The sequence below is a fragment of the Sturnira hondurensis genome, unplaced genomic scaffold, assembly GCF_014824575.4.
Source record: "Sturnira hondurensis isolate 20B ecotype Veracruz unplaced genomic scaffold, ASM1482457v3 Scaffold0000523, whole genome shotgun sequence".
Lineage (NCBI taxonomy): Eukaryota > Metazoa > Chordata > Mammalia > Chiroptera > Phyllostomidae > Sturnira > Sturnira hondurensis.
In genome coordinates, this window is record NW_028073154.1 from 181,681 (window position 1) to 203,156 (window position 21,476).

A 21,476-nucleotide genomic window follows, 5' to 3' on the forward strand; every position below is an offset into this window, starting at 1 on the left:
TGTCACAATCAAAGAATTAAAGAATAAACATTTATCCAGACTGGTAGAAGGGGTGAAGACAGGCAGCTGGCGCAGAGAGGACTCATGGCAAGATGATGGCTGGTGGACAAGGCAGCCCCACATTTGTGTGCAGGTAAACCAGGAGGAACAACTGGAGGGCTAGACAACCACACAACCAAGGAAATAAAGACTCAAAACTTCTGACTGGAAAAGCTTGGGGAAGGTTGACGTAGCAGAAGAAACTCCCAACCTCACAGAACAGTTCTTTGGAGATACCCATTGGGTCCTAGAATGTACACAGCCCACACACTGAGGAATCAGCACCAGAAATGCCCGATTTGATTGTGAGTAGCAGAGGATGTGACTGAAAGCCCTCCCAGAGCAGAGCAAGTGGCATTGTTCCCTCTTGGACCACTATCCCACAGACTGTAGCCCGAAGCAGCAAAGTGGGTTGCCCCACCCTGATGAATAACTAAGGCCCCACCCCCTAAGAAATTAACAGGTGCATCATGACAAAGAAATATGGCCCAAATGAAAGAACAGATCAAAACTCCAGAAAAAAATACAGGTAAGCAGTGAAGAGATAGGCAACTTATCAGATGCACAGTTCAAAACAATGGTAATCAGGATGCTTACAGAACTGGTTGAGTATAGTTGCAAAATAGAGGAAAAAGTGAAGGCTATGAGAAGTGAAATGAAGAAAAATGTACAGGGAACCAACAGTGAAGGGAAGGAAACTTGGGCTCAAATTGATTATTTGAATCAGAAGGAAGAAATAAGCATTCAACCAGAACAAAATGAAGAAAAAATAATTTAAAAATATAGGGAGAGGCTTGGGAACCTCTGGGACAACCTTAAGTGTTCCAACATCTGAATTATAGGGGTGCCAGAAGGAGAAGAGGATGACCAAGAAATTGAAAACCTTTTTGAAAACATAATGAAGGAGAACTTCTCCAATCTGGCAAAAAAAATAGACTTCCAGGAAGTCCATGAAACTCAGAGAGTCCCAAACAAGTTGGACCCGTGGAAGTACACACTGAGGCACATAATAAATACATTACCCAAGATTAAAGATAAGGATGGAATCCTAGAAGCAGCAAGAGAAAAGGAGACAATTACTTACTAAGTAATCAGGTGATTTCTGCAAAGAAACCTTTCAGGCAAGAAGGGGCTGAAAAGAAGTATTCAAAGTATGGCAAAAATCTACATCCAAGATAATTCTATCCAGCAAAGCTATCATTTAGAATGCAAGTTAAATGTGCATTCCCAGAGAAGGTCAAGTTAAAGGAGTTCATCATCACCAAGCCCTTATTATAAAATGTTAAAGAAACTTATCTGAGAAAAAAAGAAGATAAAAATATGAAAAGTAAAATGACAAGAAACTTACAACTATCAACAACCAAACCTAAAAAGACCAAAACCTAAGCAAACAACTAGAACAGGAACAAAATGAAAGAAATGGAGATCATATGGTTATCAGTGGGAAGGGGGAGGGGAAGATTGGAGGAAAAGGTACAGGGAATAAGCATAAATGGTAGGTACAAAATAGGGGAGGGTTAAGAATAGTACGGGAAATGTAGAAGCCAATGAACTTATATGTATGAACTATGGACATGAACCGAGGTGGGGGAATGATGGTGGGAGGTGGGAACAGGGTGAAGGGGAATAAAGAGGAGATAAAAATGGGACAAATGTAATAGCATAAACAGTAAGATATATTAAAAATAAATAAAGACACGAAATGAAAAAAGGAAGAAAAAGAATTGGAGTAGTAGACTTCACCGTTTAATGGAAGGAGCTGTAAAGTCACAATGGAAAGTGGCATACATGTAAATGTGGAAGAAATCATTGAGGTCCTTTTAAGATATAACATCAACATTATTTCTAATACTAAAAATAACCATGGAGCTAGATATGCATATTGTCATTTTAGGTAAGTGAAAAGTGAAGTTCAGAAAGAATGTTTGGAAACATTATATATTGGCCAAGAAGAGATTTGATCCCTGCCTTTTCTGATTACAAACTCTGTGTTCTTTCTACCACATGAGTCATCTTCCTTGAGAATCATTAGTTGCTAAGTGTTGAGAGCTATTGAAGATACTTGATTCTCATGATGGCATGGTGAAAGCATTATTTCATGAAGATAGCTTTGTGTGTTGGAGGGAATAGAGGAAAACAAGTCTGGAGGGACATATGTGTATTGTGGAGGCCACAACCATACACAGGATTTCAGGCATGGTCACAAGCATCTTCTGGTGCACAGGTAACACAGCTAAACATTTATAACACACAGACACACACATATAAACATGCACACATAGAGAAAGAGGGAGATACAGAGCGTGTGAGAGAGAGAAAGAGATACAAAGACATTGAAAACCAATAAGAGATATTCTCAGTGGATAAGAAACTGTGAGAGATCATTGAAGCTGTGACATTCACATTAAGCCTCAAAAGAAAGATAATCTCAGAAGTAAGTTGCTCTCTAAGTTAAGTGTGGGAACGTATGCTACCACAAAGGGAGATTCAGCAACAAAGGAATTCTATATCTGGAAAAAGAAAAACCCAAAAGCAGACAGGGACTTAAGATAAACAAGGTAATTGGATGGCTATCTGTGAACACTTATCCAGACAACTCAATTCCTGAGCTGTAGAAACCTGTTTCCCCTTTTAGGCCAAATGACAGAAGCAATTAGAGATCATGAAAAAATGCTAAAGTTAGAAATCCAAAGGCCAAGTGCCTCAGTCAATTCAGGCTCCTCTAACAAAGCACTGGGTGGCTTGTAAGTAAAAGAAAATTATTTATTACATTTCTGGAGTCTGGATGTCTTACATCAGGGTGTCAGCAACTCAAATTCTGATGAGGGCACTCTTCCTAACTACAGATTGCTGACTACATCTTGTAGCACCATATGGCACAGAATACAGAGAGCATGGAAAGATTCTCTGACCTTTAGAAGAGTACTATTCCCAGTCATGAAGGCTCCATCCTCATGATTTCATCCACTCCTAATTATTTCTCAAAGACCCTACCTACTAATACTGTCATATTGGGAGATAAGTTTTTACCTTGTACTTTGGGGCTACATATCCAGTACATAGCATCCCACACTAGTCCCTAAAACTGAAGTCCTTTTCACATGCAAAATAAATTCATTCCACCCCAATAGCCTCAAGGGTTTTATCTCAGTTCAGCATCTTCAAAGTCTCACATAAATCCATGGAACAGAACGAACACAGAGCCCCAAAATAAACCTATGACTCTATAGACAATCAATATTTGGCAATGGGGGTGGGAGCATAACATGTAATAAAAATACCCTCTTCAAGCCCTGGCTGGTGTAGCTCAGTGGATTGAGCGCGGGCCTGCGAACCAGAGGATCGCGGTTCGATTCCCAGTCAGGGCACATGCCTGGGTTGCAGGCCAGTTCCCTGCAGGCCAACTCCCAGCAGGGGATGCACGAAAGGCAACCATACATTGATGTTTCTCTCCCTCTCCTTCCCCTCTAAAGATAAATAAATAAATAAAATCTTAAAAAAAATAAAAATAAAAATACCCTCTTCAACAAATGATGTTGGGAGATCTGCACAGCTACATGAAAAAAAATAAACTCAACTACCAACTTACACCATACACACACACACACACACACACACACACTCAGATGAACAGATGACTTAAATATAAGTCACAACACCATAAAAGCCCTAGAAGAGAACATAGGCAGGAATATCTCAGATAGTCCTTGTAGCAATATTCTCACCAATATGTCTCCTAGAGTAAGGAGGAAAAAAGAAAGAATAAACAAATGGGACCTCATCAAATTAAAATGTTTCTGTGCTAAAAGCAACATCATCAAAGTGAAAAGGGAACCAAATATATGGGAAAATATGTTTGTCAATGGTACCTCAGAAAAGGGTTTGACCTCCAAAATATACAAAGAACTCACACAACTCCACATCAAGACAAACAATCCAATCAAAAAATAGGAAAAGCACTTGAACAGACACTTCTCTAAGAAGGACATACAGAGAGCCCAAGACATATGAAAGGATGCTCAGCATCACTAGTTATCAGAGAGATGCAAATTAAAACCACACAATGAGATACCACTTCACACCTGTCAGAGTGGCTATCATAATCAAATAAAAAACCAACAATTGCTGGCTAGACTGTGGAGAAAATAAAACCCTAGTACACTGTTGGTAGAAATGCAGACTTGTGCAGTCACTGTGGAAAACAGGATGGAATTTCCTCTAAACAATAAAAATGGAAGTGCCTTTTGACCCAGCAGCTCTACTGCTGGAATTATACCCTAAGAATCCTGGAACACCAATTTAAAAAAACCTGTGCACCTCAATGTTCATAGCAGTACAATTTAAAATAATGAAGTGCTGGAACAGCCTAATTGTCCATATTAAATGAATGGATAAAAAAACTGTGGTATATTTACACAATAAAATCCTACACAGCAGAAATAACCCTTACCCTTATTAACAGTATGAATGGAACTGGAGAGCATTATGCTAAGTGAAATAAGCCAGGTGGTGAAAGAAAAATACCATATGATCTCAACCGGAAGTGGGACCTAAATCAACAAAACAAACTAGTGAGCACAATATAACCAGAGGCATGGAAATAAACAACAAAGTCACAGTATCCATAGGGGAGGAGGGAAGGAGATAATGGGGCAAAGAAGGGTAATGGTCATCAAGGAACATGCTTAGAGGACCCATGGACAAAGACAATGACAGGAGGAGGATTCAATGTGGGAAGTTGAGGTAGGTAGGGTGAGGGAGTGGTAGGAGGGGAAATGGGGACAACTGTAATTGCACAAGAAAAATAGAAAAAAGTAAAGTTCAAAGTCTCATTTATGTGACACCTATGGATGGGACTTAAGGTTCAAATGCACAATACATCATGAGAAAAAATTATTCCCCAGCTGAAAACTTGTTTGACAAAATAAGTTATGTGCTTCCAAAATACAATGGTGGGACAAGCATAGAATAAACATTCCAATTCCAAATGGAGAAATAGGAAAACAGGAAAGAGTGACCAGTCTCAAACAATTCCAAAACCTAACCAGGAAAAGTTCATGAGATCTTTAGGCTCAAGGATAACCCTCTTTGGCTCCTTAATCTGCCTTCCAGATCCAATGGGGTGGCAGTTTTGCCCCTGCAACTTTACCAGGGAGGGGTTGTGATCCCAGGAGTCTGCTGGATCATCTTATTGCATAATTTTGGACAGCTCTTCTTCAATATCAAGGCTTTGTTCAGAGGGCCCTGGCCTGTTGAAGCAAGGTGATTATCCTCCCTCTTTGAAACAAACATTTCAAAAATTTATGTGAAACCATAAACAACCCTGAATAGCTGCAACAATTTTGAGAAAGAAGAGCAAATAGGAGGGATCACAATACCTGATATCAAAATATATTACAAAGCCACACTAATTAAAACAGTCTGGTACTGGCATAAGAACAGACACATAGAAACGGGAACAGAATAGAAAGCCCAGAAATAAACCCAACTCTCTATAGCCAATTAATATTTGACAAAGTGGGCAGAAGCATAAAATGCAGTAAAAAATAGCCTTGTCAACAAATGGCATAGGAAGATCTGGACAGCTACATGCAAAACAAACAAACAAACAAAAACTCGATCACCAACTTACACCACACACAAAAATAAACTCAAGAGGGATAAGAAACTTCAATATAAGCTGTGACACCACAAAATCCATAGAGGATAACACAGGCAGGAAAATATCAGGTTTTCCATGCAGCAATATTTTCACTGATATATCCCTTAGAGCAAGGGGCATAAAGGAAAGAATAAGCAAATGGAGCCTCATCAAATTAAAAAGCTTCTGCACTGCTAAAGAAAACAGCAATAAAGTGAAAAGGGAATCAAGTGTGTGGGAAAATAGATTTGTTGATGCTACTTCTCAGAAGGGTTTGATCTCCAAAATGCATAAAGAACTCACACAACTCTACTGCAGGAAGACAAACAACCCAACTTAAAAAATGGGCAAAGGACTTGTACACACACATCTCCAAGCAGGATATACAGAAGTCCAAGAGACATATGAAAGGATGCTCAGCATCACTAGGCATAAGAGAGAAGCAAATTAAAATCACAATGTGATACCACTTCACATTGGTCAGAATGGCCATCATAACCAACTCAACAAACAAGTGCTGGCAAGGTTGTGGAGAAAAGGGAACCCTACTGCAATACTGGTGGAAATACAGAGTGGGAGTCAAGTGGTGGCACCATCTTGGTTACCATTTGGCTGTAGGGGGTGTTCAGAGCTTGAGTTCAGACTTCAACTCAAGACCTGTCTCCTATAAGCAGTCGTCTCTTATTATTGCCAGCCCACATAGAAATATAGCAGCCTCCTGATCCTGGCAGTGAAGTACAACAATGCTACATTATATAGGTGGTATCCCTTTGGACAGAGGCCTCAGTACCTGTCTGATGTCCCTGTATGCTTTAGGCTTAAGTCTTTCCAGGTATCTTTGTTAAAAAGAAAGAAGAAAGAGAGACTTTTATGGAACTGGGAAGGAACGTGCCAGATGCCGTGAGACACACGCAGTCTGGCAGCCAGGCTGGTGTGCACGCGCCTGCACCCCAGCCCACAGAGAGGACCCCCAGGGAAGGTGCTCTGAAAAGAACCTAGATATCCCTGGTAGAGCACTGGGGAGAGGTCTAGATCTAGGGAGAGCACTCTCAGAAAGACCAAACCAATTGAACCTCAGCCTGCTGCAACCGGAAAAACTGGTTTGGACAGTTTGAAACAAACAAGGGATGTTTTTTGTGTGTATGTTTTTTTTCTTTAGTAACTGTTTTTTTAGTAATCTGATATTTTTTAAATTTTATTATTGTTTTATCTTTCAATACTTTTTTCCTCTCCTTTCTTTTCCCTGTTCAGTTCCTCTTCCTTTCTTCCAAACTTATTGCTTTTTCCTTCCTTCTCCTGACCTTTTTTGTTTGTTGCTTTGTTTTCTTTTATCCACAAGAGACACAAGCAACTGGGAACTGCTAAAAGACCAGAGTGTGACCCAAAGAGGGGGAATCCCAACAGTACAGACAGAGAGACAAATTTCACTTTGCTGTAGCATAGAAGCCACAAGTTGCTGCATATTTGTATAATTTTTTCATTATTTTCACTTCTTTTATATTTTAATAGTATCTTTGTATTCCTCATCTTTCTGTATAGGCTCCTTGGCCTTGGCTAGTTATATTGTACCAAATGACAGGTTTCCCCTGTTCTCTCCTCCAGTGTATTGCTAGTTTTCTATACTTCACACCACTTGTTTTCATTTAGCACACTACCTAAAGTTCTATACCCCCATTTAGACAGATCACATAGAGTCTGTCATATGATTGTTCCTCTAATATAAATGTAAATAATAGCTGTTTCATAAAACTGTAAATACTTCACAATGCATCTCCCGGATCTTAGCCCATTTTACAGGTTTCTGAATTATATTAGTGAAGAGATTAACTCTATTTGCTCACACACTACACATACTTACTATTCTTTACTTCCACTTTACCTCAAAATCAGAACACCCGCACCCTCACTGCTTTCTAGATCCAACTCACAAGCCTCCCCTTCCCAAAAAGAGACTAATCTTTTGTCCATGCTTTCTTAAAAGTAGCAAGTTGGGTTGAAGATTACGGTTAAGACTATATGTACTCTAAAGATCTTCTATCTCTTCTCTACCAGCTGTCATTGTAAATATCCTAAAATACTCTTCTGCTCTCATAAAACATTTCGCCCTCCCTCCAGCTGATCACACACACAAAGACGGAGCAGATGGAAGCTGAGAACATCAAGTTACCTGAAGGAGACTGCAGCACTGTATTTCACAGGTATTCTACCACAGAACTTCACACTATAAACCCAGGGACTAAGAACAGATCAATTTAAGAAGCAGAAGCAAGCAGGAAGAGTCTCACAAAACAACGGGAAGACAAAAAGACAACCCCCAAATGAAAGAAAAGGAGGAAGCCTCAGAAACAATGTTAGATGGAATAGAGGCAAGTCAGCTATCAGATATTGAATTCAAAGCACTGATTATCAGGAAATTCAAAGAGCTCACAATGAGCTACCAGAAACTAAAGGGGAGCTACAATGAACTCTCCGCAAACTGTGTCAACCTGAAAAAGGAAATAGAAACTATCAGCAAAGGCAAAGAGGAAATAAAGAATACAATTTCAGAACAGAAGAACACAGTAGAAGGAATGAAAAGCAGGATCGATGAGGCAGAAGATCAGATCAGTGAGTTGGAGGACACAGTAGAAAGAATCTCCCAGAAAGAGCAAGAAAGGGAAAAGAGGCTCAAAAAGAATGAAGAGGGATTAAGAGAAATGCAAGACAATATGAAACGTAATAATATCCAAATAATAGGAATACCAGAAGGAGGAGAAGAAGACCAAGAAATAGAAAACCTATTTGAAAGAGTAATGATGGAAAATTTTCCTAATTTGATGAGAGAAAAAGTTACATGAATCCAGGAATCACAGAGAGTCCCATTCAAGAGGAAACCAAAGAGGCTCATTTCAAGACACATCATCATTAAAATGGAAAAATTCCAAGAAATAGAGAGAATCTTAAAAGCAGCAAGGGAAAAAAAGGAAGTAACATACAAGGGAGCCCCAATAAGGTTAGCTACTGACTTCTCAATGGAAACACTCCAAGCAAGAAGAGAATGGCAAGAAATATTTCAAGTAATGAGAACCAGAGGCCTGCAAACAAGGATACTTCACCCAGCAAAGCCCTCAATCAACATAGAAGGCCAAATAAAGAGCTTCCAAGACAAAAGAAGTCTAAAAGAATATGCCTCCACCAAACCAGCTCTACAAGAAATACTAAAAGGACTGCTTTAAGGAAAGAAAGCAAAAGAGAGAGACAGAGAGGAACACAGGTACAAAAATGGCAATGAATAAGTACCTATCAATAATAACCTTAAATGTAAATAGATTAAATGCTCCAATCAAAAGACATATAAGCTAAATACATAGAAAAGCATGACCCGCACATATGCTGACTACAGGAGACCTACCTCAGGACAAAAGACAATCGCGGACTAAAAGTGAAGGGCTGGGAACAAATTGTCCAAGCAAATGGAGAAGAAAAAAAGTTGGGGTAACAATTCTAATATCAGACAAAATAGATTTCAAAAAAAGGGCCAAAAAGAGAGACCCAGAAGATCACTTCATAATACTCAAGGGAAGAATCCACCAAGAAGACATTAACATCGTAAATATATATGCACCCAACATAGGAGCACCCAAATATATAAGAAAAATCCTAGAGGAGTTCAAGAAAGATATCGACAGCAACACAATCATAGTAGGAGACTTTAACACCCCACTATCAAAAATGGACAGATCTTCTGAACAAAATATCAACAAATATATAGCTGCACTAAACAACACCCTAGATGAAATGGACTTGACTGATATATATAGAGCCGTTCATCCCAAAGAAGCTAAATACACATTCTTTTCAAATGCACATGGAACATTTTCAAAGATAGACCACATCATAGGACACAAAACGAGCCTCAACAAATTCAAGAAAATTGAAATCATACCAAGCATTTTCTCTGACCACAAGGGACTGAAAATAGAAACCAACCCCAAAGAAAAACACCCAAAATGCCCCAAATCATGGAGACTTAATGGTATGCAATTAAACAATGAATGGCTCAAGATAGAAATTAGGGAAGAAATCAAAAAGTTTCTGGAAACAATTGAAAATGAACTCACAAGGACCCAAAACTTATGGGACTCAGTGAAGGCAGTCCTGAGAGGGAAGTTCATAGCAATACAGGCTTACCTAAAGAAGATAAAACCACTTCAAACAAACAACCTAACACTATGACTGCAAGAACTCAAAGAACAACAACAAAGACAGCCCAGAGCAAGTAGAAGGAAGGAAATAACCAAGATCAGAGCAGAATTAAATGACATGGAGACTAAAAGCACAATTATAAGGATCAATGAATGCAAGAGTTCGTTTTTTGAAAAGATAAACAAAATAGACAAGCCTTTAAGTAGGCTCATTAAGAAAAGAAGAGAGAGGACCCAAATAAACACAATCAGAAATGAAAGAGGACAGATTACAACTGATACCACAGAAATAGAAGGGGTTGTAAGAAATTACTATGAAGAACTGTATGCCAAGAAATTTGAAAGCCTAGGTGAAATGGACAAATTTCTACAAAATTATAATCTTCCAAAACTCATTTAATTAGAGGTAGAAAGCCTGAACAGACAAATAACAGCAAATGAAATTGAAGAAGTAATCAAAAAACTCCCATCACACAAAAGCCCTGCAGCAGATGGTTTCACAGGAGAATTCTACAAAGCATTTAAGGAAGAGCTAGCCCCTATGCTTCACAGACTATTCAAAAAAATTCAAAATGATGGGAAACTCCCAAACTCTTTTCCTGAAACAGCATCAATCTAATTCCAAAACCAGATAGAGATACAACACAGAAAGAACACTTCAGGCCAATATCGCTGATGAACAGAGATGCTAAAATCCTCAACAAAATATTGTCAAATCGCATCCAACAATACATCAAAAAGGTCATACACCACGACCAAGTGGTATTCATCCCAGGGATGCAAGGCTGGTTCAATATCCACAAATCAGTAAATAAAATACACCACATAAACCAAAGCAAAGACAAAAATGACATGGTCATATCAATAGATGTGGAAAAAACTTTTGATAAGGTACAACACCCATTTTGATAAAGATACTCATGAAAATGAGAATAGAGGGAGCATTCCTCAGTATAATAAAGGCCATGCATGAAAGACCTACAGCCAACATCATACTCAATGGGCAAAAACTAAAATATTTTACACTACGATCAGGAACAAGATGAGTTTGCTCACTTTCACCACTTCCATTTAATATAGTATTGGAAGTTTTATCTCAGTGTTCAGGCAAGAAAAAGAAATAAAAGGCATTCAAATTGGAAAGGAGAAATCAAAAGTGTCATTGTTTGCAGATTACAAGATAGTGTACATGGAAAATTCTATAGACTCTACCGAAAAACTGCTTGAACTAATAAACGAATTTGGCAAAACAGTGGGTTACAAAGTCAATATCCAGAAATCAAAGGCATTTTTTGTATACTAACCATGAATCAGCAGAAGCGGAAATCAAGAAAAAATCCCATTCGATATAGCAAAATCAAAAATAAAATACCAAGTAATAAACCTAACCAAGGGGGTAAAAGACCTGTATGCATAAAACTACACAACACTGAAGAAAGAAATCAAGAAAGACACAAACAAATGGAAACATATACCATGTTCATGGATTGGAAGAATTAACATCATCAAAATATCCATACTACCCAAAGCAATTTACAGATTCAATGCAATACCTATAAAAGGACCAATGGCATATTTCACAGACATAGGACAAACACTTCGAAAATTTATATGGAACCATAAACGACCCCAAATAACAGCTGCAATGCTGAGAAAGAAGAACAAAGTAGGAGGGATCACAATACCTGATATCAAACTGTATTACAAGGCCACTGTAATCAAAACAGCCTGGTACTCGCATAAAAACAGGCACATAGACCAAAGGAACAGAACAGAGAACCCAGAAGTAAACCCAACTCTTTGTAGTAAATTAATATTTGACAAAGGGGGCAGTAACATAAAATGGGGTAGAGATAGCCTCTTCAACAAATGGTGTTCGGAGAACTGTACAGCTACCTGCAAAAAAATGAAACTCGAGCACCAAATTACACCATACACCAAAATAAATTCATGGTGAATAAAAGACTTACATATAAGCTGTGACACCATTAAAGTTCTAGAGGAGAACATTGGCAGGAAAATACCAGATAGTTCACACAGCAACATTTTTACTTATATGCCCCCTAAAGCAAGAAATATAAAGGAAAGAATAAACAAACGGGATCTCATCAAAATAAAAAAGCTTGTGCGCAGCTGAAGAAAGCAGCATTAAAATAAAAAGACAACCAACTGTATGGGAAAACATATTTGCCAATGATACCTCAGACAAAGGTTTAATCTCCAAAATATACAAAGAACTCACAGGACTTCACTCTAAGAAGACAACTTACCCAATTAAAAAATAGGGAAAGGACCTGAACAGACACTTCTCCAAGGAGGACATACAGAGGATCCAGAGACACATGAAGACATGCTCAATATCGCTTGCTGTCAGAGAGATGCAAATTAAAACCACAATGAGATACCACTTTCCACCAGTGAGAATGTCTATCATAAACAAAGCAATAAACAACAAATGTTGGAGAGGCTGTGGAGAAAAGGGGATCCTAATTCACTGTTGGTGGGATTGCAGACTGGTACAACCATTATGGAAAATAGTGTCGAATTTTCTCAGAAAACTAAAATTTTACCTGTCTTTTGACCCAGCAGTTGCACTAGTAGGATTGTATCCTAAGAACCCTAAAACACCAATCCCAAAGAACCTATGCACCCCAATGTTCATAGCAGCACAATTTACAATAGCCAAGAGTTGGAAGCAACCTAGGTTCACATCAGTAAATGAATGGATCAAAAAACTATGGTACATATACACAATGGAATTCTATGCAGCAGAAAGAAAGAAGGAGCTCCTACCTTTTGCAACAACATGGATGGAACTGGAAAGCATTATGCTGAGTGAAATAAGCCAGGTGTTGAAGGACAAATACCATATGATCTCACCTTTAACAGGAAGCTAGACAACAAAACAAACAAGCAAGCCAAGTATAACCAAAGACAGTGAAATAGAGAACAGGCTGGCAGTGACCAGAGGGGAGAGGGGAGGCAATTTTAGGGGGAATAGGGGAGAGATTTAGAGGAACATATATAAAGGATTCATGGATAACAACTGAGAAGGGTGGGAATGGGAGGGAGGTTGGAGCACGGGGGGTGGGAAGGGATGGGAGTAATAAACAGAAACCTGTACTTGAAAAATAATTAAATAAATTTTAAGAAATTTTAAAAAGACACTCTCAATGGCCGTGCTCCATCTGTCTGCTCCTACCTTTTGCAACAACATGGATGGAACTGGAAAGCATTATGCTGAGTGAAATAAGCCAGGCGTTGAAGGACAAATGCCATATGATCTCACCTTTAACAGGAAGCTATACAACAAAACAGACAAGCAAGCAATATATGACCGAAGACACTGAAATACAGAACAGGCTGACAGGGACCAGAGGAGAGGGGGGAGAGTGATAATGGGGAGAAACAGAGGTAGATCTATCAAGGGACATGTATAGAGGACAGATGTCCAAAGTCAAAGGGAATAGGTTTGTGCGTGGGAGGTGGGGTTAGGTGTGGCAGGAGGTCTTGGTAAGGTAAAAATGGAGACAACTGTTAGTGAGATGATGTAAGAACTACTCTTAGCGACTTTCAAGTATACATATATTATTGTTAACTATAATCTCATTGTGTATTAGATCTCAGAAATTATTTCTCTTCAAACTGGAAGTTTATACCCTTTGACCAACATTTCCATATTTCCAAACTCTGGCCCCTAGTAACCATCATTCTGCTCTCTGTTTCTACAACTAGGCTTTTTTATATTTCACATAGAATGGATATCACACAGTGTTTTTCTTTCCCAGCCTGACTTATTTCAGTTATCATAATGCCCTGAACGTATATCCATATTTTAAAGATTTTATTGATTTATTTTTTAGATAGGGGAAGGGAGGGAGGTAGAGGTGGAGAGCAAGGTTAACGTGTGCTTGCCTCTCACTTACTCCCTACTGGGGACCAGACCCTGCATGTGCCCTGACTGGTAATGGAACCACTGACCCTTTGGTTCACAGGCCAATGATCAATCCACTGAGCCACATGAGACAAGGTGGTATATATTTGTTTTAGCAAAAGGTAGAATTTTTTTGATTTTTTTTGATGCTCATGGTAGAATAGTATTTCTGTGTGTGTGTGTGTGTGTGTGTGTGTGTGTGTGTGTGTGTGTTGGGCGCTGTCCTACTTCAGCCTCATTAACAGGCAAAAGGGTCCCATGGACAGGGCTGAGTGAAAAGACCTTGGGAACAGGAGCCACTAAGGAAATAGAACATTTCTTCTTGGCAGGAGCATAGCCCCTGTCTCCCTCACTCCCCCATGCTTGGCCAAGGTGGATGACTGGTTAGCCAATAAGGGGTAAGATCCCTCAAGGAAGGAACAACATAAGACAGGCACTGTTGCAAAGGGCCATCAGGGAAAGACTTAGGGTTCTACAGAGGAGGTTCAGTAAGACCCTCACCCCTTGGCTTTGTCATAGCCTGAGTCCTCAGTCTTTCTGTAAGAGCCTCCTAATCTCTTGGATGTTCTGTTCTCCCTGCTTGACTCAGCCTGGAACAATGCTAGAGGCAGCTGGGACTTTGTACTCTTATAAACAGCTCCAGAGTGGGCAGGGGACCTGGCCAGAGAAAGAATATACATTGTTTCTGTTCTAACCAGTTGTTATGAAACAGACATTTGAGGTAAAGCCAATCCTGACCAGAAACAATCCCTGTGTTTCTTCAACTATTACATGTAAATGATGTCAGTTTCTCATTACTATAGCATTTTGGACATTGGTTGATTAGTTTTCTGTGCATTCTATGTATCTCTGTGTGAGCTTAACTCAATAAAGAGGCAAGGATGATGTTCAGCACACTTCTCCTTTGAGAGATTGGTTACTTTTCCTCCCCACACAGAACATATCTTGGTCGATTTATTTTCATCCACTATGGTGGAGGAGCTCTGTGTCCTGAGCCTATATATATGTGTGTGTGTGTGCGTGTGTGTGTGTGTGTATGTATGTATACACACACACACATCATCTTCTTTATCTTGACAGATTCTTGGCTTGTTTTCATATCTTGGCTATTGTGAATAATAGTGTAATAACCATAGGACTATGAATATCTCTTCAAGATCCTGGTTTTGTTTCCTTTGGATGTATACCCAGAAGTGAGGTTACTGAACCATGGTAGTTCTATTTTAAATTTTTTGAAGAAACTCTATACCACTTCCTATAGTGGCTCCATCAATTTACATTCTTACCAACAATGCACAAAGGTTCCCTTTTCTCCATATCTTAACTAAGGTTTGTTGCTTGTTATCTCATGTCTCCTTGATGATACTCATTCTGACAGATTCTGAAGTGATATTGCATTGTGATATTGATTTGCATTCCCCTTGATACTGAACATTATTTCATGTACATGTTGGCCATCTGTAGGCCTTTGTAAAAATGCTTACTCAGGTCCAGCCATTTCTAATCTGATTTTTTTGCTATCGTGTTTTGTGAATCCTTTACATATGTGGGACATTAATTCCTTATCAGATATATTTTTTTAATTATTTCTCCTATTCCATAGGTTGTTTAGATTTCTTATTATTTAAGTAGGTCAAACTGTCCTCTTTTATTTGTCACATAAATTATACTAAATGATAGATGCAGCAACAAGAAAAATCTTTCTCATTAGAGAATTTGGAGGATTGGGAATGCACATTCCTGAAAAACATATAGTCATATATATGGGCTATATGGAAGTGTTTGTCTTAATGAGCTATACTAACAGATTCAGATCCTGGCTCTATTGAAATTCTGGTCCTTTGTATATGATAGGATGATCCTGTTCATTAAAAAATTAATTTCGAGTACATGAGTGCTGTGTGATAAAGGCGCACATGTCACACAGTGAAATTTACCCATCAAGCACATGCTTAGTCTCCTTCCTGGAATTTTGTAGAGTAGTCTGAAGTTTGATATACACCAATGTTTCTCATCCTATAAGTCTGAATGCTCTTTTTCACATTAAATACATAATAGTTCTTCCTTTACTATCCTATAATTAAATTCACAGATAATCTAACCTACCTACACACATTTAAAAAATAAGTATGTTCCTCAACTTTAATAAAATAATAAATATGAGATAGTTAATTAATAATAAGATAATGTGTACTTCAGGGTACAACTACTTGAGCACAACTACACCAGAAGTTATAACAAAGTTATCAGATGATGTGACAGCTATAAATACTGACTGAAATAGGTGTGTTTTAACATTGAGTCAAATACAACAATTACCTCTCATAACATCATTTTCCAGAATTGTGAACAAGATTTGGTTATTTTCTAAGCAAAATAAAGTACAGTCTTTTTTAATTTACTTGGCAGTTTGATTTCTCAAAAATCAATGTGTGTTAAATATGTGAGAATATGCCTTGTGTTTGTAAGCAAAACTATTACTTTCTAGATTTTGATGATGATGATGATTAGGTTTTTATTTTATGCTGCATGAATGTGTGTGGGAAATCCATAAGTTATATGTGATATAGGACTGATTGTTTTTTGAGATTGCTCCTTTTTTTTTTCAGAGTATCCAGTATTACTGATTTCAGTTCCTGAGTGACCATTAGGAAAAAGGTTATGAGACTCAGGGCAATGAAAGGACCAAGAGTTATTTATAAGAGAATGGAGGAAACACTCTTGAACTCTCCTACACCTAGAAACTCAGTATGAGTTTAATTATGAAATCAAAATCTAGAATAAAGAAGTTTTTGGCAGTTCTATCTGGACTCTGCGTGAGGTAATAATCTAACAGCAGTAAGCCTTTTTAATAGTATAGTGGATTATTCTCTTTCAACCATAAGGGTTTGAGAAGCTGTACACATCTTCCCCCTGGTTTCATATAGCACTTATTAATTTAGTTTTGCTCACCTCCATAAAATGTGATCATATAATACTAATTTCAACCACACTGGGGAAGAATGTTAGAATACACATATAAAAGCTTTCAAAGACTCATGTGGGTACATGAGTGATAGGAAGGTGAAATGCAAATATTTGCACTTCAAAATTAAATAAAACTTAAGCAGTGGGATATCAGCTACTCATTGGAGTCTTTATACATTTACATTTAGTGTGTCATTAGAAACTTCATCTTCCAAAATAATGGATAAACAGCTAATGATGGCCATCTCAATAGAAAGAAGTTGAAGGAAACTAAAACTTGAGTGATCACCCATTTACCAATAAGTCCATATCTCATATCATATCATATCATATCATATGTGTACTTCCTACTTATTTGGACATCCAGGAACATGTGATCCTATTTACAAATATAAGTCATGATTTATAAAATTTGTTTATTGTTGTTCAATTAGAGTTATCCCCATTTTACATCCATTGTTCTTACCTGCCCTACCCACCCACCCTTATCCAAATTCAATTCTCCCCTCAGTTGTCCTTTTCCATTGTTTTTTTATATATGTTCCCTGACTTGACCCTTCCCCTTCTTTCCTCCATTATCCCCCGCCCCCTTCCCTTCTGATCATTGTCAGTTTGTTCTTTATTTCCATGTCTCTGATTATATTTAGCTTGCTTCTTTGGTTGGTTAAGTTCCACTTACAGGTGAGATCATTACATGGGTTACTTCACTTATCATAATGCTCTCTAGTTCCATCCTTACTGTAGCTAAGGGTAGGAGTTCATTCTTTCTTTCTGCTGCGTAGTATTCCATTGTATAAATACATCACAGTTTTCATATGCCTATGGGTACTGTCTATATCCACTTTGGATAAGTGTCTGTTCATGTCATTTGCCCAAATTTTAATTAGATTGTTTATCTTCCTGGTGTTGAATTATATGAATTATTTATATATTTAGAGATAAAACCCTTGTCAGAGATATCATTGGAAAATATATTTTCCCATACAGTTTGTTCCCTTTTCATTTTGTTGATATTTTCCTCAGCCATGAAGAAGATTTTTGATTTGATGTAGTCCCATTTGCAAATTCTTTCCTTCATATACCTTGCCTTAGGGAAAGTATCAGTAAAAGTATTCTTGCATGGGATATCTAAAATTTTACTGCCTATGTTCTCCTCTAGGACTTTTATGGTGTCACAATTTATATTTAAATCTTTTATCCACCTTGAGTTTATTTTTGTGTATGGTGTAAGTTGGTGGTTGAGTTTCATTTTTCAGCGTGTCCAGATCTGCCAACAGCATCTGTTGAACAAGCATTTTTACTCCATTTTATGCTTATGCCCCCATTGTTGAATACTGATTGACCATAGAGACATGGGTTTATTTCTGGGCTCTCTATTATGTTCCATGGATCTATGTGTCTGTTCTAGTGCCAGTACTAGTCTCTGTTAAAAAAAAAATACTTTTGATTTTCATTGTTGTTCAGGTAAAGTTTTCTGCCTTTCCCACCACCCCTCCCCTCACCCCAACCATCCTCACCTCCTTCCCCTGCTTCCACCCCACCTTGTTATTGTACATGTTTCCTTTATACCTGTGCCTATAAGCCCTTCACCTTTCCCCCTCATTATTCCCTCCATTCTTCCTCCTGGTTACTGTCAGCTTATTTCCAATTTTAATGTTTTTGGTTATATTTTCTTGCCTGTTTGTAATGTTGATTAGTTACCAGTTAAAGGTGAGATCCTATGGTATTTGTCTTTCACTGCCTGGCTTATTTCACTTAGCATAATGCTCTTCAGTTCCATCCATACTGTTATAAAGAGTAAAAGCTCCTTCTTTCTTTTTGCTGCATAGAATTCCATTGTGTAAATGTTCCATAGTTTTTCTTTGATCCATTCATTTATTTATAGTCATCTAGATTGCTTCTACCACTTGGCTGTTGTAAATTGTGCTGCTATGAACATTGGGGTGTATACCTCCTTTTGGACTGGTGTTTAGGATTCTTGGAGTATAAATTTCATACAGCAATATTTTCACTGATATGTCCCCTAGAGCAATGGACATAAAGGGAAGAATAAACAAATGGAATCTCATAAAAATAAAAGCTTCTGCAAGGCTAAAGAAAACAGCATTAAAATGAAAAGAGAACCAACTGTATGGGAAAATATATTTGCCAATTATACCACAGACAAGGATTTGATCTCCAAATATATAAAGAACTCATGTGACTCCACTCTAAGAAGACACGCATCCCAATTAAAAAATTGGTGAAGGAGCCCTGGTTGGTGTAGCTCAGTGGATTGAGCATGTGCCTGCAAACCAGAGGATCGAGGTTCGATTCCCAATCAGGGCACATGCCTGGGTTGCAGGACAGTTCCCATCAGGGAACACATGAGAGGCAACCATACATTGATATTTCTCTCCCTCTCTCCTTCCCTTCCCCTCTAAAGATAAATAAATAAAATCTTTTAAAAAGTCTTTCTATTTCTGTGGCATTGCTTATAATTTCTCCTCCCAACTTTCCGGTTTTATTTTACTTGGATCCTCTCTCTCTCTCTCTTTTTTTTCTTGATGAGTCTGGTTAAAGGGTTGTTGATTTTGTTTATCTTTTCAGAGAACTATCTCCTGGATTTATCGATCCTTTCAATTGTTCTTTTAGTCTCTACATTATTTAATTCTGCTCTTATCTTGGTTACTTCTTTTCTCCTACTTTCTCTGGGCTTTGTTTTTTTTTTACTCCTAGTCCTTGTTGATGTAGGGTTAGTTTGTTTATTTGAAAATGTTCCTTTTTTAGGTAGGCCTCTATTGCTGTGACCTTCCCTCATAAGACCACCATAGCTGTATTCCATAGGTTTTGGATTGCTGTGTGTTAATATTCATCTGTTTCCAGAAATTTTTATATTTCTTCCTTGATCTCATTTTAACCAATTCAGCATTTAATAACATGTTATTAAGTTTCCATGAATTTCACTGTTTTTGAGGGGTTTTTTTTCTTGAGATTGATTTCTCCTTTGAAGTCATTGTGGTCCAATAAAATCCTTGATTGATTTCAATGTTCTTAAATTTGTTGAGGCTTGTTTTTTGTCCTGTCTTGTGGTCTATCATTGAAAACGTTCCACGTGCACTTGAAAGAAATATGTATTTAGCTTCTGTAGGGTGTAAGGTTCTGTCTATATCAATTAAGTCTATTTGATCTAGAGTGCCATTCAATGCCACAATATCTTTTGTGATTCTTTGTTTGGAAGATCTATCCATTGTTGACAGTGGGTGTTAAAATCCCCTACTATAATTGTGTTTCTGTCTATATCTTTCTTGAAGTACTCAAAGATTTTCATTATATGCTTGGGGGCTCGTATGTTGGGTGCATATATGTTTACAATATTTATATCTTCTTGATGGATTCTACATTTGAGTATTATGAAGTGTGCTTCTCTGTCTCTTGTTACGGATTTTTTTAAAAACCTCCCTTTTATTTATTTTTCAAGATTTTTTATTTGTTCATTTTTAGATAGAGGGGAATGGAGTAAGTAAGAGAGGGAGACAGACATTAATTTGTAGTTGCTTCACACACACACCCCCTACAAGGCACCTGGCCTACAACCCTGGCTTGTGCCCTGACTGGGATTTGAACTGGTGACCTTTGTTTTGCAAGCTGGCACTGAATCCATTGCACCACAGCAACCAGGGCATTGTTCTGGCCTTTCTTTTGGAATCTATTTTATCTGACAGAAGTATTGCTACCCTGGCTATTTCCCTGGTCCATTTGCTTACAATATTTTAAAATTTTTATTGCTGTTCAAGGACAGTTATGTCTATTTCATTTGCTTGAAGTATTTTTCCACCCCTTCACTTTCAGTCTGTGTAGGTATTTTGTTCTGAGGTGGGTCTCTTGTAGGCAGCATATGTGTGGGTCACGCTTTCTTATCCATTCAGCTGTGGTATGTCTTTTGATTGTAGCATTTAATCCATTTACACTTAAGAATATTATTGATAGTTACTTATTCCTTACCATTTAACCCACTTTGTACCTGTGTTCCTCTATCTCTCACTCTTTTTTTCCTCTTCTTAAAGCAGTCAATTTACCATGTCTTGCAATGCTAGTTTTATGAAGATGTATTTTTGAGCTTTCTTCAGTCTGGGAAACTCCTTATTTCACCTTCTCTTTTAATTGAGAGCCTTTCTAAGTAGAATTAGTCATAGTTGTAAACCTTTGGTTTTTATTACTTGCAATATTTCTTGCCATTCTCTTCTGGCCCATAGAGTTTCTATTGTGAAATCAGTTGACAGTGTTTGCAGAAGTCACTTGTATGTCAATTCTTGATTCTCCCTTGCTGCCTTTAATATTGTCTCTCCAAATTTTAATTTTTGCCACTTTAATTATGATATGTCTTGGAGTGGGCCTTTCAGTTCCTCTTGATTTTGACCCTCTGTGCTTCCTGGACTTGTGTAAATTTTTCTCTCATCAAATTAGAAAATTTTTTTACCATTGCTTTTTAAAATGGGTTTCAATCCCTTGCTCCTTTTCTTCTCATTCTGGTATCCCTATTATACAGATATTATGGTAGTTCATGCTGTTCTGCAGTTCCCTTAACCCCTCTTCCTTTTGAATCTTTTTTTTTCTTTTCTTTCTTTTTCTAGGAAATGTTTTCTACCTTGTGCTCCAGCCTGCTGACTTGATTTTCTGCTTCATCTACCTTATTTTAATTCATTTTACTGTGTTCTTCAATTCAGAAATT